Raw genomic sequence first — 4,784 nt, forward strand, 5'->3', positions numbered from 1 at the left:
GATGGTTTGGGAGTCACAGCAGCAACGTGCTCAGCAGTAAACAACATGAATGTTTTCTGTCCTTTTCCTGCTTTCAAATCCATCTCCTACCAACCAAACCACAATCCCCACATGGCAGCACAGCAGCTGTGACAGACTTCACTGTGCTTGACAGGATTCACTGAATATTGTTGATACGCTGTCAGGAGGTGTGCAAAGATGGCTGCTTATTCTGAGCCAAACCCTTCAGGTGCGCTAAAAGAATCAACTGCCTTGAAAACAGAAGAGATTGGGAAAGAAAACAAACCCTGCTGCTGTTATTTTAAAAGGCAAGAGGAAAAGGATGAGCACCAGACAAAAATCAGGCAGCCCATGCCTTGGTGAAGGTCATCAGCACAACCACGGCCTGACTGGATTGCAGGAGCAGAACATGGCCTCACAGAGAAGAAGGCAATGCGGGCACTGTTTAACCCCCTTTTTCCTCCCGAATGGTCTCTTCCTGTTCACAACGGGCTCCGGTTCAGACAAGCTGTGTAAACCCTGTGCTCACCGGAGCGCAGAGCCAAAGCACCGCTGCTGCTGCTGCAGAGCCACGAGAGCTGATGGGCACTGCCCTTGTGCACAGCCTGCCGGCAGGGGGCAGCAGAGGAAGCTCAGCGCTGCACTGCCATGGCTCTGACAGCCCCGCAGAGCAGGGCTCAGGAAAAGAGGAGCAAAAAGCTTTTTGGATGTTCCTGCTGGCGCTGCTCAGGCTGAAATGGAACCAACCGGGAAAGTTTGCTCCCCCCAACCCATCCGTGCCTCCGGGATGCCAGGATTCTCTGACCCCCAACCAGGGGGGCAGTTGTGGGTCTGGGTTCACTTGGGGGTCACTTGAGGGGCAGTTGTGGGTCGGGGGGGTGACTGGCTGGGCAGGTGCAGGTCTGGGGAAGGGTTGTTGTAACACTGATGGCTCTGCATTTGCAAGCATCTGCAGTAGTTTGGAAACTTCAGTCTGTCCTTCAGATAATTTCACTTCCTCTTAAATCCCCGGTAGGTAGGCATGCCATTTTCTGCCAGTGGGTTTGTGCAGCTTCATCCTGAGGAGCAGTTCCCTTTGGGATACTGTCAAGTCAATTGAATGGATAGAATGGATGGTTTGTACTGTTTGTTTTTGATCAATGTTCTCACTTTGGTTTACTGCTGAAATTAAAGTCAAGAGTCTCTTTTCCCACTCAGAATATGTTGGTTCAGTGTCTTTGAAAGAGGCAACTTGAACATTAAAGTTCTTTTTGGTCCATCAGGGTCAGTTTTTAAATAGTTCACAGAAAGAGCCATGCTCAGCAAAACCCCATTCTGCTATGGAGGGTGGTGGAGGTGTACAGGCCCAAGTGACTGGCACGGTTTTAATTCCTGTATTAGGTATTTCCTGCTTCCTCATGCTCTGGATTCCATTCCCATGGCTTTCCCGTTCGTAACAGTGAGTACAGTGGGTGAGCAATGATAGAGAATCCAGGTCCATGTTTCCTCCAGTATCCTGGAGGACCCATAAGCTGTTGTAATTCCTTCCCAGAGTGGGGCATCTGCCCTTGTTCTGTTTTTCTGCAGGTGTCTGCAGCAATCACTGCACTGCTGCTATCCACCAAGAACCCCCTGATTTGACTGGTTTCTGCTTGGTTTCTGACATTCCTTAAGTGGAACTTCAGCTTCTGCACCATGGAGTGCTTACACACTGCTGTTGCTGCAGTTCTTTGGGGCAAACTCCCCTGATTAAGACATGATCTGTATAATGGTACATTTTCACCTTCTGAGGAAGTGAGACCTCCTGTGGGTTCCTAGTGTTTATGGGACATAGCTGAGTCTCCTTCCAGCCCCAGGGCTACAATCCCAGCAGGAGATGCCTCAACTAACCAGGATAAATCCCTTCCTTTCAGCAGGGGTAAAGGAGATCCCAGCCTGTCCTGGCCTGCCTGTCCTGTCTGGTGTTGAGACAAGAAACAGGCTGCCCGCAAAAGTGGTTGTGTCACCATTCCTGCAGGTATTTAAAAGACATTTAGATGTGGCACTTGTGGATACTGCTTAGTGCTGGACTTGACAGTGTTTGGTTAATGGTTGGACTAGGTCTTAAGCATCTTTTCCAACCTAAATTGTTCCATGATTATACAAAATCTCATTGTTCAGACCAATCTCTGTCTCTCAGCAGAGAAATGACACTGCAGGCAGGAAGTGTGTCTGCCAGCTGAGGGAGGGAACATCAGGGCTTGCTTCAGGCTGTTTCCCATGCTGTTCCCCTGGAGCCCCAGGGAGCCCTGGAGGGAGCCCAGCAGGGCAGAGGCAGAGCCACCTTGGGCTGGGCCTCTCCTGATGAGCTGGGCCTGGCTCCTGGGACGCAGAGAGATGCTGGCAAGCGGGCAGTGCTGCAGAGAGACAGCTCTGGCCAGGAGCAGGGCTGGGGCACTGCCTGCAGGCACCCAGGGGAGACCTGCGAGCCTCAGAGAGCTTAAAGGCACTTGGCAGTGGAGGATGCTGAGAGCTCCCTGCAGGAGAAACCTTCCCAGCCCTGTGCATGGTAAGGCTCTGGGTACAGGGCAATGCAGCTGCAGTTCCTGGAGGGATCTCCTCAAGCTGCTGCCTCGGACAGTCCATGGGATCTGTCAGGAGGACTCTCTTGGTTTCTCTGTGTAGATAAGGAGCAGGATGTGCTGCAGAGCAGGGCTTCCCTCTGCACCATGCGAGGGACAGGACAAGGCAGGTCCCTTGTCCCGGGGCTGGCTGCAGGCTGTGAATGTGGGTGTGCAGGCAGGGGTGCCCAGCGCTGTCCTTGCGAGCAGGGTGCCTGCAGCCCAGGGGCTGTGTGCAGGGGCAGGGACTCTGCTGCCTGCCAGGGTCAGCACTCAGCCTGCCTGGGAGCTCCCCACGGCGCTGGGGGAGAGGCGCTGGAGGTAAGCAACAACCCCTGGCAGGGCAGTAGAAGTGTTCTTGTGCACTGGAGAGGGTGCTGTGTGGGTCAGGGTTGCTCAGAGCTCCACATCTCTCTGAGCACGTTTGCAGAGGGTCCTTCTGAAAGACACTGAGGCAGAGATTGCCTGATAGGGAAGGATCCTGAGCTCTGATGTTTTCCACTCTTGGTGGGCAGGTTGGGCAGTGGGAGCTGGGAATTTCCTTCTCTGCTTTGGAGAAGGCACCGAGAGTCTTGTCAGGACTTGTGTGAGCTGCTGCTGAGCCCCTGCAGAGGCAGAGCTGCCCCTGGGCAGAGCCCTGCTGCCGGGAGGGGTGTGCAGGGCAGAGCTGAGCACACACAGTTCTTCACAGTTGCCTTCAAAATACTTCTTAGCAAATTTATCCCTAAAATGTCACTTGTCAGCTGTGACACTGGGAAAACAAACAAACCAAACAACCTCGGAGATAATCACAACCAACTCACACTGAGCCTCTCTTCTGTAGCCTGAAAGTGTTCACAGTTGTGAGTGTGTAAATTGAACTTCTATATCTGACATCCCTCCTGTCCTAACCTGTCACTGCCTTTTTCTCCTGTGACAGTGCCCCATGCCCAGAGGCAGCAGATGTCCAACGGCAGCTCCATCACCCACTTCCTCCTCCTGCCATTCCCAGCCAGGCGGGAGCTGCAGCTCTGGCACTTCTGGCTCTTCCTGGGCATCTTCCTGGCTGCGCTCCTGGGCAACGGCCTCATCATCACCAGCACAGCCTGCGACCAGCACCTCCACACCCCCATGTACTTCTTCCTCCTCAACCTCTCCCTGCTGGACCTGGCCTGCATCTCCACCACTGTCCCCAAATCCATGGCCAATTCCCTGTGGGACACCAGGGCCATCTCCTACACAGGTTGTGCTGCACAGATCTTTTTCTTTCTCTTTTTCATGTCAGCAGAGTATTTTCTCCTCACTCTCATGTCCTACGACCGCTACGTTGCCATCTGCAAGCCCCTGCACTACGGGAGCCTCCTGGGCAGCAGAGCTTGTGTCCACATGGCAGCAGCTGCCTGGGGCGCTGGGTTTCTCAATGCTCTGCTGCACACAGCCAATACATTTTCACTGCCCCTCTGCCGAGGCAATGCTGTGGAGCAGTTCTTCTGTGAAATCCCCCAGATCCTCAAGCTCTCCTCTCTCATTCCTACCTCAGGGAAGTTGGGCTTCTTGTGCTAAGTTTCTGTTTGGCACTTGGCTGTTTTGTGTTCATTGTGGGGTCCTATGTGCAGATCTTCAGGGCCGTGCTGAGGATCCCCTCTGAGCAGGGACGCCACAAAGCCTTTTCCACGTGCCTCCCTCATCTGGCTGTGGTCTCCCTCTTTGTCAGCACTGGTACCTTTGCCTACCTGAAGCCCCCCTCCATCTCCTCCCCATCCCTGGATCTGGTGCTGTCAGTGCTGTACTCGGTGGTGCCTCCAGCAGTGAACCCCATCATCTACAGCCTGCGGAACCAGGAGCTCAAGGATGCTGTGAGGAAGCTGCTGACTTGATGTGTTTCAGCAGCCATACACTGCCTGCTTTAACCTGCAAAGGGTTCCAAGTGTAGGTAAAGACAGGCCACGTCTGTCTTTCCTGCTTTACTTTTGTTTTCCTGTTCAATTTATGATGACTTTGTTTTCATAAAAATGTCAGTTATCACCCTCCTGCTTAAGCAGCCACCGACTGATGTGACCCACAGACTTCGTGTCAGTGAGGGTCTGTCATTGTATTTATGGGAAATAAATGATCCTGCAGCAACTTCTTCTCTGTGCTATGTCCTCCCACGGCAGGAATGAAGGGGAATGAAATCAGCTTTCTGGCTGCTCCAGCTCTGGGATGCCTGCTCTGTGCCTGAAGCAG

The 4,784-nt window shown here is 53.2% G+C and overlaps 1 pseudogene across 1 annotated transcript; it reads left to right on the forward strand.

Annotated features, from left to right (window-relative positions):
• Positions 1-3,521: 3,521 nt before the first annotated feature.
• LOC308228507 (olfactory receptor 14J1-like) lies at positions 3,522-4,435 on the forward strand (annotated as a pseudogene). The gene has a single exon. The product of its transcript is annotated as an olfactory receptor 14J1-like (transcript).
• The last annotated feature ends 349 nt before the right edge of the window (positions 4,436-4,784 follow it).

The sequence above is a fragment of the Psittacula echo genome, assembly GCF_963264785.1.
Source record: "Psittacula echo genome assembly, chromosome: 19".
Lineage (NCBI taxonomy): Eukaryota > Metazoa > Chordata > Aves > Psittaciformes > Psittacidae > Psittacula > Psittacula echo.